The following is a 16754-nucleotide window of genomic DNA, read 5'->3' as shown; positions in this document are numbered from 1 at the left end:
ACCCAAATAAGAAACCAACTGACTGATATGAAGATGGTTCTCACTCGAAGGATCTTATTCTGCAGACTCCACTTATGGAGTGAAGCGGGGAGAGAACAAGTGGCTCTACCCCCCTCCCAAACCATACAGAAGCCTTAGGATCCCAGGGTCCTCATGGCAAGAGGAACGTAAGACTCAGAAAGTTGAACTGACCAGATCTGTCCCACTCCTTCTCACATCTCGTCTTCCTTGCAGGTGACACAAGTTTAGAGCTGGGAAGGACCTGGCATCCCTGAGACACAGGTTTATGGGACTCCAGCTCTGGCATCTATAACTCTCTCAACTTGCGAGCCTTGGATTTCAACTGTTTTTGTATTGGTCTCATCTCCTCTATGACTTTGGACACCTGCTGGTGGCAAGGCCAATGTCAGACTCACCTATCTTTCTGTTATGTTTAAAATTTACCATGTGTACTGTACTTGACTTAACTAAGTCTGAAGATAATATCTTTTTCCTTCCTCCAAACGATACAATCCATGGATCTTAGAATGCTTGAATTCTGATCACAGCCTCCGACATGATATACTAATGTTGCCCAGTATTTTAGCTCCACCTTTGTATTTAATCTGTAAATTTGCTCTTTATGTCATCATCTTCATGACTGTCATGATTTTGTACAGTTAATACTGGTTTAGATCTACCCATATGCTTAAAAATTTCTTGGCTTATTTTTCTTTCTTCCAGCTCTTTCCTCCCTTTTAGATTTATTTTGTTTTTCCTTCCTTTGTGGTTCCTTCAGTGAGGGTCTCTTAGTAGTAAACATTTTTAGTCTTTGAAAATGTCTTTATTTGGCCTTATATTTGTCTCTGCTTTCAGCAGTCTGTGATGTTTCTAGGCATACATTTCCTTGGTTTTAGTCTGTTTGAGGTTCACTGAGCAACTTTAATCTCTAAATTGATACCTTTCACCAAACTTGGAAAGTTTTTACTATTATTTCTAGAATTGTTGTTCAGCCCCACCATGCTCTTTCTCTTCTTTTAGGACTCTCACGACACAAATGTTACACCTTTTGTTATGGTCTCAGGTCACAAGATACTTTTGGTTTTGAATCACTTTTCTCTCTGTTCAGAGTGGATAATTTTTATTGATCTGTTTTCAAGTTCACTGATTCTTTCCTTTGGCATCTCCATTTTACTATGGAGCCTACCCAAGCTTATATTTTTCAGTTCTAAAGCTTTCCACGGTTTTTCTGTATGTCTTCTATTTCTTTGCTGAGACTATTTCTGTTATTTCAAGAGTGTTCACCGTGGCTTTTTGGAACACTTTGCACAGTAACCGCTTTAAAGTTTTTATTACATAATTCCAATCTCTTTCCCCTTGACTTCAGGGCATGTTCATTTTCTTCCCACGTGAGTTGAAATGTTCCTGGTCCTTTGCATGCTGAGTGATTATCGATTGAATCATAGACATTATGAATATGATATTATGTGACTGTGGGTCTTCCAAGAGAGTCCTGGTAATTTTAGCAGGCAATTGACCTATTTACCTTCAGGCTGCCAATCCTGTCAGCCGTCCGTGGGTTGTGATTCCAATGCCAGTTCTTGGTTCGAAGCCTCTACTATTGTGCATTTGGGCCACCAGCCAGCCTGGGACCTGGATAGCAGTCCATCCTGTAGTTCAGTTCTCATTGTCTATGACGTGCTGGTCAGGGTCAGACCTGGGTATGTAATGAGCTCGGGAGTTCATAAACACCTTTATAGGATCACTTTCCTCCTCTCTGCAACCTCCCTGGTACTTTACAGTTCCTTGGGGCTCCCCTTCTTCAGTGGCCAGAAAGCTGAGGCTTTTGTTACTCCACAGTGCCAGGCACTTCTGTGACTGTCCCAACATCTGGTGCTAACTGGCAGGCGGCAGAGAAGAAATAAAGCAATGGGAATTTTCCTCATCCTTTTGGGCCCACAGTAACTGCAAATGGAGAGGAAGGCTTCCCTCCCTCAGTTTTGTTTTCTACAGGTTCCCATGGGGCCTGCTTGGAGGCTGAGGCTTGAGAGACCGAGAGAAAAAGAAACGAGGGATTTCTTCACTTCCTTTGAGCATTGTGAAGTGTTTCCTGGCTCCTTGGGTGTTACCTAGAGGGATTCTCTCAGAGCTCTCTCTGTATCCCGGTGCATACACCTCAGTTTCTGGTTGTGTGGCTTGCAGGCTGTGGATCCCAGGAGATATTACAACCCATGCCCTGGGGGGTTATTGGGACCAGTGATGCCCTCCAACCCCTAGTAGGTGGAGTGTCAGCAAACTTTTTGTTTTTGGTCCCTAGAGATTTCTCTTACTCTCCTGCAAGCTCAGCTATGCATATATATCATATTTTATCTAGTATATCAAGGTGTTTAGAGTAAGAAGGTTGTTATCTTCCATATTGCTGAATTTGGAAGTCAGGAGCTATAGTCCAAGTGAGAAGTACTAAGTGGCCATCACCTACACAGAGGCCACCTGGGGAAATGGTAAGATCTGTACCACAGGGCCCCTCAGATGTGGGTGCTGGGTGCTGCTTTGCCATTCACCCAGTCATGTGGAGGGAGGCAGGGCACTGAGGCAAAGCTTACTGGTCTCATCATCTGTGAAACTTTCTTCTACTATTTTGGTTCACATGCCCTCTTTTCTCTTCTGTCTGTTCCATTTTTGGAATTTACTTGGATTTATTCTCTATGTTTCTTAATTTCTCTTTCATATTTCCCATTTCTTTGTCTACTTTGGAAGAATTTCTTGGCTGATTCACTTTTAACGAATTCACCCTTTAGTTGTGGTTATTCTGCTATTCAACCCACCTATTGAATTTTCATTTAACTTTTTGTTTTTCTAATGCAGAAGGTACTCTATATTTTTCTCTTCTGGATGATGTTGTGGTATCTTGAAAGTTATTTCATTATTCTGTAGCGATATTGCCTGACCAGTGCCTGTATTGATTTATTTATTGATTTATATATAACTTCAAATTTTGAATTTCTAAGCACTTTAGGAACTGAACTCAATATCTTTTAAGAAAAAGTTTCTGGGGATTCAATAGGACTTTCTCTAAAGTTTTGTTCAGATTTTATTATTAACTCCATCCTTGGATGGTGGGTTTTCTTTTGGTTTTGCTTGCTTGAAACAGGGTCTGGATCTGTCACCCAGGCTGGACTGCAGTGGCAGGATCATGACTCATGGCGGCCTTAACCTCCCAGGCTCGTGATCCTCCCACCTCAGCCTCCCAGCTGGTACTACAGGCACATGTCACCATGCCTGGCTAATTTTGCACTTTTTTGTAGAGCTGGGGATCACCATGTTGCACAGTCTGGTCTTGAACTCCTGGGCTCAAGCAATCCTGTGCCTCTGCCTCCAAAAGTGCTGGGATAATAGGTGTGAGCCACTGTGCCCGGCTGGATGCTGGGTGTTTTGTTTCTTGAATGTTTCCTTTCCTCTGTAGTGCTGGTTTTCCTAAATGTATATCGATCCTTGGTAGTGACTTCTGGCATTTTTATACTAGAATTTCTTGGCTGGCCCTGTGTGAAAGCAACGCCCGTGACTGCAGATGAATCTTTAGGATTCACAGTCAAATGGGTGAACATCTACCAGATCCACGATGAGGATATGCAGCTGATATGGGATGGTGAGTCTGGGCCTTGCACCTGGGTTCTGGGTGACACTAGGGGGTGGGGTGAGAGAGAATGGGGGATGAAGACATTTCTTAAGAACATGGTTCATCATTTTATTTTTACCATTATCAATGTCATATAGAAAAGTAGAAAATGGAGAAAAGTATTTGGAACGAATAAATTATACATTGTCCCACTAGTGAGATAAAAAGACTGCTAATATTTTGGGGATCTCTCCTTCCAGTCCATGAACATTTATAATGTGCTATAGGTGCTTACAGTGCAATGGTGTTCAAGACAGACACATCCCTGCTCTTCATAAACTTGCAGTTTTTTGTTTTTTATTGCACTGAACTCTTCTAACATTAATTTATATTTACAGAAGAAAATGCACAAATACAGTGTCTTTATAAAAAAGTAGAAATGTGACCAACAAGGGTAAAGTTGCACTCACCCCACTCCACCTCGCTCCTCTGCCCTCCTCCCCTGCCTGTTTGCTGTAGAGTCCTGTGTTCTTTGTCTTTATATACATTCTATAAATACACATATACACATACAATTTTTATTTATTAGTAGTATTTCAATAGTTTTGGGGGAACAGGCTGTTTGGTTAGATGGATACATTCTTTAGTGGTGATTTCTGAGATTTTGGTGCACTCATCACCCAAGCAGTGTACACTGCATTGAATGTATAGTCTTTTATCCCTCACCACCCTCCCACCCCTTCCCAAGTCTCCAGAGTTCAGTGTATCTTTCTTATGCCTTTGCATCCTCATAGCTTAGCTCCCACTTATAAGTGAGAACATATGATGTTTGGTTTTCCATTCCTGAGTTACTTCACTTAGAATAATGGTCTCCAACTGCATCCAGGTTGCTGCAAATGCCATTATTTTGTTACTTTTTTATGGCTGAGTAGTAGTTTATGTTGTGTGTGTGTGTGTGTATATATATATACACCACAATTCCTTTACTCACTCGTTGGTTGATGGACATTTAGGCTGGTTCCATATTTTTGCAATTGTGAATTGTGATGCTATAAACACATGTGTGCAAGTGTCTTTTTCATATAATGACTTATTTTGGGAAGGCAGATACCCAGTAGTGGGATTGCTGGGTCAAATGGTAATTCTACTTTTAGTTCTTTAAGGAACCTCCATAAGGTTTTCCAGCATGGTTGTACTAGTTTACATTTCCACCGGCAGTGTAAAAGTGTTTCCTTTTCACCACATCCACACCAACATCTATTGTTTTTTGATTTTTAAATTTTGGACATTCTTGCAGAAATAAGGTGGTATCTGTGGTTTTGATTTGCATTTCCCTGATAGTGATATTGAGCATTTTCTCACATGTTTGATGGCCATTTGTATATCTTCTTTTGAGAATTGTCTCTTCATGTCCCTAACCCTCTTTTTGATGGAATTGTTTTTTTCTTGCTGGTTTGAGTTCCTGGTAGATTCTACATATTAGTCCTTTGTTGGATGCGTAGTTTGCAAATATTTTCTTCCACTCTGTGGGTTGTTTACTCTGCTGATTATTTCTTTTTCTGTGCAGAAGCTTTTTTAGTTTAATTAAGTCTCATCTATTTATATTTGTTTTTGTTGTATTTGCTTTTAAGTTTTCGGTGATGAACCCTTTGCCTAGGCCAATGTCTGGAAGAATTTTTCTGTTAGCTTCTAGAATTGTTATGGTTTCAGGTCTTAGATATAAGTCTTTGATCCATCTTGAGTTGATTTTTGTGTAAGGTGAGAGATGAGGATCCAGTTTCATTCTTCTACATGTGGCTTGCCAATTATCTCAGCACCATTTATTGGTTAGGGTGTCCGTTCCCCACTTTATGTTGTTGTTTGCTTTGTTGAAGATCGGTTGGCTGTATTTGGCTTTATTTCTGGGTTTTATTCTGTTCCATTGGTCTATGCACCTGTTTTTATACTAATATCATGCTTTTTTGGTAACTATAGCCTTATAGTATAGTTTGATGTTGGGTAATGTGATATTTCCAGATTTGTTGTTTTTGTTTAGTCTTGCTTTGACTATGTAGTTTGCATTGCAGAGATCTTTCACCTCTTTGATTAGGTATATTCCTAAGTTGTTTTTTTTTTAAGCTGTTGTAAAAGGGGTTGAGTTCTTGATTTGATTCTCAGCTTAGTCACTGTTGGTGTATAGCAGTGCTACTGATTTGTGTACATTGATCTTGTATTCTGAAAGTTTACTGAATTCATTTATCAGATATAGGAGCTTTCTGGATGAGTCTTTAGGGTTTTCTAGGTATACGATCATATCATCAGCAAACAGCAACAGTTTGACTTCCTCTTTACCAATTGGGATGCCCTTTATTTCATTCTCTTGTCTCATTGCTCTGGCTAGGACTTCCAGTACTAAGCTGAATAGAAGTGGTAAAAGTGGGCATCCTTATGTTGCTCCAGTTCTCAAAGGAAATGCTTTCCACTTTTCCCTGTTCAGTATAATGTTGGCTATGGGTCTGTCATAGATGGCTTCTATTACCTTAAGATTTGTCCCTTCCATGCTAATTTTGCTGAGGGTCTTAATAATAAAGAAATGCTGGATTTTTATCAAATGCTTTTTCTGTGTCTATTGAGATGATCACGATTTTTGCTTTTACTTCTGTTTATGTGGTGTATCACATTTATTAACTCATATATTTTTCAGGGGTGGGGGACAGAGTCTTGCTCTGTCACCCAGTCTGGAGTATAATGGCATGATCTTGGCTCATTGCAACCTCCACCTCCCGGGTTCAAAGGATATTCATACCTCAGCTTCACAAGTGGCAGGGATTGCAGGTGTGTGTCACCATGCCCAATTAATTTATTTGTATTTTTTAGTAGAGTCAGGGTTTTGCCATGTTGGCCAGGCTGGTCTCAAACTCCTGGCCTTAAGTGATCCAACAGCCATGGCTTCCCAATGTGCTAGATTACAGGTGTGAGCCACTGTGCCCGGCCTGACTTATGTATGTTAAACCAACCCTGAATCCCTGGTATGGAGCCCACTTGATCATGGTGTATTATCTTTTTGATACGCTGTTGAATTTGGTTAGCTAGTATTTTGTTGAGGATTTTTGCATTGATGTTCATAAGGGATATTTATAAACATGTGTATGAAAAGTTTCAGACACTTGTTTGTTTCCCACTGAAATGTTGGTTCCAACAGATCTACTGCATTCCCAGTAGTGTTCCGTGGTATTGATATTCTAGAGTTTAGAAATCATTTCCCATGTAGATGAACATTGAAGTTGTTCCCAGGATGTTACTATTCAAGCAATACTAGCATGAACTTTTTTTTATTGTTATATTAAATTCTGGGGTACATGTGCAGGATGTGTAGGTTTGTTAAATAGGTAAATGTGTGCCATGGTGGTTTGCTGCACCTATCAACCCATCATCTAGGTATTAAGCCCAGCATGCATTAGTTATTTTTCCTGATGCTGTTCCTCCCACTGTCCCCAGAACGTTTTTAAATATGCCTCCTTATACACAATTGTGAAGGGTTCTCCGGGCTAGGTACCAAAAAGTAGACTTTTATCATACATTCTAAACTTAACAGAGTGTGAAGTAAAACCACATTATAACCTTCTGTCCTGTCTTGACATTCATTCCAATCACTGTCCTTCCCAATTACAGGCTTTTGATGGCCATTATTTTAGTTCTATCTAGCCCAGAAATTAGAGGCTGTATTAGTTCGTTCTCACACGGCTACGAAGAGACTGGGTAATTTATTCAGGAAAGAGGTTTAATTGACTCACAGTTCTGCATGGCTGGGGAGGCAGGAAACTTACAATCATGATGGAAGGTGAAGAGGAAGCAAGGCGCCTTCTTTGCAAGGCAGCAGGTGGAAGAATTGCTAGCAAGAGCAGGGAAATCTCCCTTATAAAACCATGAGACCTCATGAGAACTCACTATCATGAGGACGGCATGGAGGAAACCGCCCCCATGATCCAATTACCTCCACCTGATCTCTCCCTTGACACCTGGCATTAGGGGGATTACAATTCAAGATGAGATTTTGGGTGGGGACACAGCCAAACCATTATCAGAGGCTATGACTGCTATCATTTTATACAAACTGTTTAGACTTACATACATTCTTACATTTCTTTTTGCATGTCTGACCTTCCTTTGGGGCCCATCCACTTCTCTTCATTGCAGAGTCAGCTTTTAAAAGTTTCTTTAGTGCTCTTAAGTGAGCTCCCTTAGTTTTTGTTTGAAATGTTATTTACTGTCATTCTTGAAAGACCACTGTACTGGTGACTCAATTCTAGAGTGACAATTGTTTTCCCTTGGCACTTTGAAGATATTATATAGTATAGTTTTCTGGCTTTCTTTGTCGGTGTGAAGAAGCCTGGGGTCATTCTAATTTTTGTTCCTCTGTAGGTGATCTTTTTTCTCTAGGTGGTTTAAGATTTTCCTTTTTTTTCATTTATTTATTCACTTTTATTTTAAGTTCATTGGTACATGTGCAAGCTTGTTATCTAGGTAAACATGTGTCATGGGGGTTGGTTGTACAGATTATTTCATCACCCAGGTACTAAGCCTATTACTCAATAGTTATTCTTCCTGGTCCTCTTTCTCCTTCCACCCTCCACCACTTGATAGGCCCCAGTGTGTGTTGTTCCCCTCTATGTGTCCATGTGTTCTCATCATTTAGCTCCCACTTATAAGTGAGATCAAGCAGTATTTGGTTTTCTGTTCCTGTGTTAGTTTGCTAAATATAATCGACACTAGTTCCATCCATGTCCCTGAAAAATACATGATCTTGTTTTTTTCTTTATGGCTGCAAAGATTTTCAGTTGTGTTTTCAGTGCTCTACAGAAGTATAGAGAATGGTTATCACAAACTCCCATGTGCCCATTCCCCAGCCACAGCAACTCACGCCACCCGTGTTTTTCTGTCTCCTTACTTACACTGTCTCCCTGCCAGGATTATTGTGAATCAGATCCCAGACTTCTTGTTGTTTCATCTATAACTACTTTGGTGCATATTTCTAAAATCATATTCTTTTAAAATTGAAACATTTTTAAAAATTGTAGTGGACAAATTATTGAGTAAAGTGCAAGCTAGGCATAAATTTCTAAGATAAAGGAGATCCCAAGATTGTGTAGAATAGAGAGGCCCCGAGCAATTCATCCAGACACCAGAGATTGCCAGCTCACTCTCATTTACCCATCCTGACATCCAACCCTACCCATTTCAGAGGCTAAGCCATTTGTCCGAGGTCACATAGAGAATGACTGGGAGAATCAGTAGAATTCCAATTCAGGGCTCTTCCCACAGCCCGTGTTCCCTACATTGTTCTTGAATCTTCCCAAAGTCCTGAGAAAGAAAAGAGGTAGGGAGTGGGAGTTGTGGCTATGGAGAAAGAGGAGTTGATATTTCCAATGTATATCAGAAGCAAACTTGAACTCACCTTTCACAGCCTTCCTTAGCACCAACAGCCAAACACAAATACCTGTGTTTTATACAGAACGCACTTCTGCCAACTCCCACTCTTGCTGTTTACACAAATTTGTTTCTTAATTATTGAAAACCTCCTGTGTGCCAGGTGATTCTCTAAGCCCTGGGGATGCTGCACTGAATTAAGCTGATGTCCCTGGCTTCATGCAACTTACATTCTAGCCAAGGAGAGGAAGCAAGCCCTCAACAAGGGCATACATGTCAGGGAAGCACCATGGAGAAAATAAAGCAAGGGGAGGGACTGAGCAGTATATGAGGGTGAGGTGACAGAGATGTCCTCTCCAATAAGGAGGCATTTCACCAGAGACCCGTGTTAAACTAAAGGATGCAAGAAGGTCAGAATTTACCTTAAACAGAGTTGATTTAAGCACAAACGTTGAGGACAGGCCTGTGTGGGAAGCCCAGATTCCACAGAATGGAAGTCTGTATTCCAAAGTGAAGTTTGGGATCCTTTATACAGAGGAAGCTTGGGAAAGCCTAGCAGAATTTCAACATCTTTCTATGTAAGGTTTAATGCATCATTTAAATGATCTAATTAGTCCAGGTGGTCTTTTTCTTTGTGGAAAGGTAGATTAAACATTCCTCACTGAAGATTTAACAGTCTTGGCATCTCAGGTGTCATCTGGTCTTAGCAAGGTACACGACAATAAAGGAGTCAGTTAACCTATAACAAAGATCTGGGTTCGGTAGTGGGCAAGGCCTGGTTTCTGGTCTCTCCTACTCATTCACAGAAGAAGAACAATGGGAAAGAGAGTTCTCCTTTAATCTGAGAAGCAGAATTGGAAACCGGTGGTGCGACTCAGTCTTGGGTCTTAATATCCTTCTGGGTGTAATAAACTTGGAGGGTGCTGAAACAGTATTTTCTTTGACACCTTGAAGGAAGGGAGAAAGGGAGCTCTATGGCTCTCTAAGGGAAGAGTCCTTGGCATGTTCAAGGATCAAGAAGCCAGTATGATGATCATGGAGGGAGCAGAAGGAAGAGCAGGAGATGAGATGAGAGAAGAGTAGTGGGGCCAGAATCCTCTTGGGTCTTCTAGGCACAGTCACGATTGAGGGTTTTACTTTGAGTGGGATGGGAGCTCACTGAAGCACAGTTTTTAACTTCTCTAAGAAGGAAGAGAGGGGTGAACAGTGCTTGTGATAGGGTGTGAGGATAGTCAGTCCATTCTAGGACCAAGCAGAAATGGGTTATAAATTATTTGTTCCTGTTTTCCATGTAACAATTTCCTTCCTTTGATGTGGAGACAAAACAGAAAGAATGTTTGCTTTGGTAGATCATCTTCAGAGTCCCTCTGTGCTTAAGGAGGTGTATGCACACTGGAATGTCCTGACATGAGTGTCCAGGGCGCTGTTGTTGCCTTTTTTTGTTGCAAACTCTTGTCCTTGAGGTGTTTGCCTTCTGATTTGAACCTAATCAGGGTATTGAATACTGTGGCTGCTAAGAGATCATATTTTGCATAAGCTGCTTTTGAGAGAATGGTGAATGATTGATTCCTCAGAGAAAATGCCTAGCAGACCTCTGCAGATGGAGAATTCCTTATTTCCCGTATGTGTCATTCCCAGTTCTTTGTCTAGAGAGTCAAGTATTGAACTAAACGATATTTCAGGGTCCTCTCTCTCCTCCAAGTCAGTGGTGAAATGGAAAAGCAGGGGCTCCAGAAGCAGCCAGATCAGTTTCCATACCAGCTCTATGAGTCAGGACCCTGCAGACTTGGGCACGTGACTTCATCTCTAGGCCTTTCTTCATCTGTGTCATGAGGGTAACAGCGCTGATCTTGAACATCGTTGTCATTATTGAATAAAAATGCACATAATGTGCTGAGCTTTGCTGGGCACATAGATGTCCCACAAGACAATTTCATTGCCTTGATTCGGGTGTCTAGGTGCGGGCGGGGGATGATATGGAGGGTGGCAGGTAGGGAGCGTCCTTATAGCTGTAGTCAGGGAAAACTGAAATAGTCAGTTGCTTCTCCGAGAGCAGCTGTGCCACCTCTGAAGCACCAGTAACTGGCAGGGCTGTCTGTCCCCTTTGGGCTGCAACCTGGCTTCAATTCTGACCCTGACATTGTGTGCTTCTGAAGCCTTCTCCTCTTGTTTTGACACCTGAAGTCCCCCTGTATATCCTAGACTTCTCAGTCTACCAGAGCATTCACCTTACTTTCTTCATCCCACCCTGCCTTTGATAATGATGCCTAAGTCCCCGAGACAGGAGGAAGTCTTCCCCAGAAAGGTACTATAGCAGCACTTATACCCATGTTTAATGTCCGAGAAACCTGGTGTTCAAGTAATGCTTTCTCAAGGGTCTTATGTCTTTTCTGTTAGAGCTTCAGCCCCGTTCTTGTGTTCTGTTCTAAGTGAATGAAACGAACATGATGCTGTAGACACTGATGGGTTTGAAGGCCTAAAACGAACAAGTTTTGTTGAACCAAGATTCTTTCTCGTCTTTACCCTTTTCATGCTAAGGAATTTCCTGTCTCCATTCCTTCTGTTCCCACCCTACCCTGCACCCTCCTGATTCCCTAACGGGACCACTTTAACAGCCTCCCAACACCCTCTTCCTCTTCTCTATACAATTCTGCTCTTAGCAGCCAGATTCTCTTTAGAACATGCATGCTGGAACATGCCACTCCTTGCTTTAAACCCCTCAGCAGCTCCCTACTGCTCTTACGGTCTCAGTCTGCTCCCATATTCTCACTCACCCGACTCAGAATGTCCTGACCTCTGAGGCCTCTCACCCTTAGCCTACACCACTTCCTGCCCCTGTGGGAACTGCAGTCACACTGGTACTTTCTATGACACAAAGAGACCCCACACACACACCATGTGGAAGTCTTCTGCCCTTGCCCTGTGTGTTCGTAGGCTGGCTCTCAACGTCGGGTCTGAGCTGGAGCATCACCTTCTCAGAGAAACATCCCCTGATGGGCCTAAGGGCTCCTCCCCAGTCATTTGGTCTCAGAACTCCCCTCAACTTCCTCCCTTTTACTTAATTTGCATTTAACTGCTGATTTGTCTTTCCCCCACCAGAATGCTAACTTCTCAAGAGTGGGAATCTGTTTTTCTTGTCCTCCCCTGGATCCCCAGCCCCTAGCAGTGACTGGTAATAGTAAGTCCTCAATATATAGTTGCTGAATGAATTTATGATTACTTTTTATAACAGTGAAAGATTGCAAAGAATCTAATTATTCAGAAATAGGGTATTCACCAAAAAAATTATGATAGAATTAGTCAGATGTGGTGGCTCACACCTATAGTCCCAATGACTCAGGAGGCTGAGGTAGGAGGATCACCTGAGCCCAGAAGGTTGAGGCTGCAGTGAGATATGATCACGCCATTATACTTTAGCCTGGTTGACTGGTTGAGGCCCTGTTTTTTTTTAAAAAAAGTTATGGTAGAATCATGTGATTGCCTGTTATGCTGTATAGAGGAATATATTATGGAATGAAAAAAATTACTAGTCCTATTTTGTGAAAAAAAAAATCTATCAACATTCGGTTGTTTTTTGTTGTTGTTTGTTTGTTTGTTTTTTTGGTTGCTGTTTTAAAAAAAGACTGCAAGGACAGCTACCAAATATTAGCAGTGTTATCTCTGGGGTGAGTGATTTTTCTTCTTTTCCTTAGAAAAAATTGTGTATTAAGTATTTCCTACAGTGAAACAAGTATTGCTTTTATAGTGGAAACATGATTCTAAGCAGAGCTGTGCAATGCTGACCTGGCATGGGGTGGGAAGAAGGGGGTTAGGGAGGCGGTGCTTAGGGTCCAGAGTCTGAATTGGCCTCATTCTGGTTTCAGCTCTGGAAGGAGTGAAGAATGAGTCCCCGGAGCCCATCCAGTCCCTCATGGATGACATACTGAGGGCTCAGGAAGATGCCCCCTTGCCACCTGCCTCAGCTTCCAGGCTGAGTCACCTAAGCAGCTTCTTTCGGAAAGCCTCTTGTGCCACAGGCACACTCAGGAAGAAGTACACCTTCAATTGAACAAGAAATAATATGAATAAAAAATGTAAAGAATAAAAAATGCACCACGACACTGGTGGGGCAGGAGGGTGAAAGTCGTGCCCCTCACAATAGGTAATGTCTATAAAAGGACAACCAAGGCCAGCACCAAAGTTCACTTGCAGAAGGCGGGTCTGTCTCAACCCCAGCTGTCAGTCACTGTGAACCTTTAGAACTGGGGCTGAAGCTTCTTCCAGTTGCTTGCTCAGATGTCAGTGAGACCACTCCACAACAGATAAGGGGAGCTGTGTGTCAGGGAAGTCCCAGCCACTAGGACAAGCTGCACTCCAGGCAGACGTTTCTGTTCTTGTGCAAAGAACAGCGCAATCCATTGAAGTTCACAGGGGCAGGTGGCACTTGAAAATGTCAGGGTCAACTTGCAGGGCAGAAGTTAGCAGGGAAGTCTTGCTGGGGGAGTGGGAGAGCCCAGCAGAGTTTAGGAGGAGGGAAGGGCGACATCGGGGCAATCCTCTGAGTCTCTCTTTCCTCCTCAGGAACTGTTCAGGAAGACCCTGCAGTCTCTCTGCAGGCTCATGGGAGCTCCCAGAACTGAAGCAACATACAGATCCAGGCCACTCTAAGCTCTGCCTGCATTTTCACAGGGCACATTCTTGTGTATATGTGTGTGTGTGTGTTTGGTGCATGTGTGTCTGTGTGTGTGTTCTCTTCTTAATAAAACCAGCAATCACTGGACTAGGTAGGGCCCACTCTAATCCACTGAGCTCCCCTTACCTTGGTAACATCTGAAAAGACCCTATTTTCAAACAAGGTCACATTCCGGGTTCTGAGTGGACATGAACTTTTTCAACCCAGTACATCTGGGAATAGAGCAGTCAAGGGTAGAAGAGATCAACCTGAGGATGAGGTTTGGATGCAGAGTTTTGAGAGAAGGGTGATCAGAGCTAGGGTCTAAGCAACATTGGTCTGCTCCCTTGGAGGAGAATTTTCCCTTTTTCCTTCTGCCCTTTAGCCAGTGCTGCGGCCACCTCCTCTCTCATAGCTGGCATTTAAAAGCCAAATGGATGCCACTACCTTCTAACACATCTAGATATGCAGCTAAAATATTCAAAAAATTCCAGCAAGGTCAAAATAATCTCAGGCCTAGATTTGCCACCAGTGCCCTCTTCTGGGCAGCTTTATTTTATAGTAGTGTCACGAAACACTTGTTTGTCAATATATGTATTTGTGCACTAAGTGTCACCAGAAAATATATTTATGTCTGTTGGTTACAGCCTAAAAAGTTTAAGAAACCATGTTTAGATGTTTTCCCAGTCAGGAACGGCCAAACTAAAAAGGGCTGTGTGTGTGTGTGTGTGTGTGTGTGTGTGTGTGTGTGTGAGAAAAAGAGAGATGGGGGCCCCCATTCCACTAAGAAGATGACAGGATGACAGAGGCTGCGCAGGTTTTTTCTCTGTGATCTCCCCTCCTCCTACAAATCATGCCCAGAGGAGGGATCTTGAGGACCTGCCCCTGCCTCCCCAGACCCATCTCCACACCCAGGCCATCCTGGGCAGAGGACAGCAGAGCTCACATCTCTGTGGAGAGCAGACTGGGCTCACTGCAGGCCTCTGTGTCATTGTTCATCTTCACTTCATAAGTCTCATTCTGAGACCTCTCCTGACACACCATGGCTATCTGGCTCTCCTGGGAAAAGCACTTACAACATTCAAGATAGAGAAAATCAGCAGCAGCTGCCAACCCTCCTCCCCTTCCCTCAGCAAGTAAGGCATCATTCATGCACATATGCACACATGCACAAACACATGAACTTGTGTACACACACACAGGCACACACACACATGAACATGCATGCAATTTCTGTGGCCTCATTTTCTTGTGATGGCTGATGAAGCCATGACGCCATGGAAGTGTTAAGATTAGGGAGAGGGTTCCATGTGGGAGGATGTCTGGTGTGGGTCCAAGGAGATCTGAGTCCTGACTCCAATTCACTTACCCTCTGGCCCAAGTCACTTAGCCCACCCCATGCCTCAGTTTCTCTTTCTATGAAATAGGAGTGACATATGCCCTGCCTGACTCAGAGGCCTGTTGTGAGTTACAAATAAAGCAACAGATAAGACGGCGATTTGAGACTGGGAAAAGTCAGCTTTGACCTAAGGGTCCTGGGCTGTGCCATAAAGGGCAGGGTGGGCCTGTGAGGAGGCCCACCTGTGAGGGCCTGCCCTCCCACCCCTACCTGCAAGAGCTGAGCCTTTGGGCATTAGTTTGGCACAGCTGAGATGTCTGTGGCATCCTATTTTGATGGTGCCCTTGTTCTGACACCAGCTCCCTGCAGTAAAGGCACAGAAAGGAAACCTCATCTAGGAGGGTTTGCTCTCCCAAGCAGAGGGCAGTGAGCCGGAGTCCCTACTGAGCCTGAATCCTTCCTGAACTCCAGACCTGCCTGTACCAGAACATGTCTTTCCCTATGGGGACACAGTCCTCTGCTCACTGGGTCCTGTCTTCTTCAGCTCTGAGCCATGAGCTTTTCCTTTTCCTGTTTGTGCTCAGCTCAGTGCCTCTCTCCATCTTTATCCTCAGACCCCAGAAGGCATTAAGGGAAGATCCCAGTCCATCTTCTTGGAGCTGAGAGCTGGATCAGTGCCCCTGGCTTTGAGGCAGGGTAGGGGCAGTTCTCTCTCAGGGAGGCCTGCAGATCGCCACCCGCCCCACAGTGGGAAGGAAAGATGACAGGTGGGAGCTCCAGGTGGATTGGGAGGGGAGGGAGATGGAGTGGGCTTTGGCAAGGCATGGGGGGATAAGCTTGAGATGCAGAGTGGCAGCAGGCAGGCAACAGCATTTCCGGAGACCACCAGGCACAGCACGTGCTGGCCTGTCCTCAGGACAAGCAATGCCAGGGCCTGAGCTGCCCTTACCCTTCAGGACGAGGCCCGGGAACTGGAATGTGGGCTATGCTTTTCTTCACCAAACTGAAGCTTGGCACCCTGAGTGTTGTTTGTACCAACTGCAGTAGGCAGACAGGGAACCAACGCTTCATGAGCACTGACTGTGTGCTGTGCACTGTACTGCGTGCTTTCTGTTTGTTTGTTTCATGGAGAGATGTATCTCTGGGGAGAGGGAAATCCCCTGAGAATCCCCCCTCTCCTCTAAAGCCCCCGCCACCCCAGGTTCTCTAAAAATCCCTCTCCCCTTATGTCACAGAGAATAAAGCTTCACAGGAAAATGCCCTTAGAAAGGGGGATTTAATTCACTCTGAGATGCTAAAGATGGCCACGGAGACCTCCTTAAACAGAGGCTTTCAGGAGACCAACAGAGAAGAAGGCAGTGCAGGGACCCAGCGTGTCCTCATCTTTGGCTAAATAAACCTGTAATCGATTGAAACATGTCGCAGTCACTTTTTGGTTAACAAGGTCAACGGAGGCACAAGCACCAAAGTCCACCTGAAGAAGTTGGGTCTATCTACGAACCACTTGTGAGTCACTGTGAATATTTAGAACTGGGGGCTAAAGCTTATTCCAGTCGTCTGTCTGGATGTCAGTGAGGCCACTCCATAGTAGATTCTCCCACCTTTGGTTTAATGGGATGGACAACTTTGGATTAGGACTAAGGAGGTAGATTTGATCTTGGAAGATACCTTAGGCTTCTTGTCTCTTATCTCCCTAGGAAACTGTTGGCTGTCAGTATCTATACTAGGGGTAAGCCCAAGTGACAGAACAGTTCTGGAAGCAT

At 43.5% G+C, this 16754-nt stretch overlaps 1 protein-coding gene across 10 annotated transcripts in view; it reads left to right on the top strand.

Annotated features, from left to right (window-relative positions):
- The first annotated feature begins 2242 nt into the window (after window positions 1-2242).
- Window positions 2243-16754, top strand: part of DDX11 (DEAD/H-box helicase 11) — a 62659-nt gene continuing 48147 nt past the window's right edge. For 2 of the 10 annotated variants that reach the window (XM_063786773.1, XM_054664386.2), the window contains exons 1-2: window positions 2611-2847; window positions 3503-3625. The gene's annotated coding sequence lies outside the window, so the exon portion shown is untranslated. Of the gene's footprint in view, window positions 2848-3058; window positions 3626-16754 lie in introns of those variants that run through there. The other 8 variants (XM_063786780.1, XM_063786770.1, XR_010148329.1 and 5 more) reach the window with 6 other exon arrangements.

Source organism: Pan troglodytes, chromosome 10, assembly GCF_028858775.2.
Source record: "Pan troglodytes isolate AG18354 chromosome 10, NHGRI_mPanTro3-v2.0_pri, whole genome shotgun sequence".
In the NCBI taxonomy this organism is placed as follows: Eukaryota; Metazoa; Chordata; class Mammalia; order Primates; family Hominidae; genus Pan; species Pan troglodytes.
Note: the sequence above shows the minus strand (reverse complement) of the source record. Positions and strands in the feature narration are given on the sequence as shown.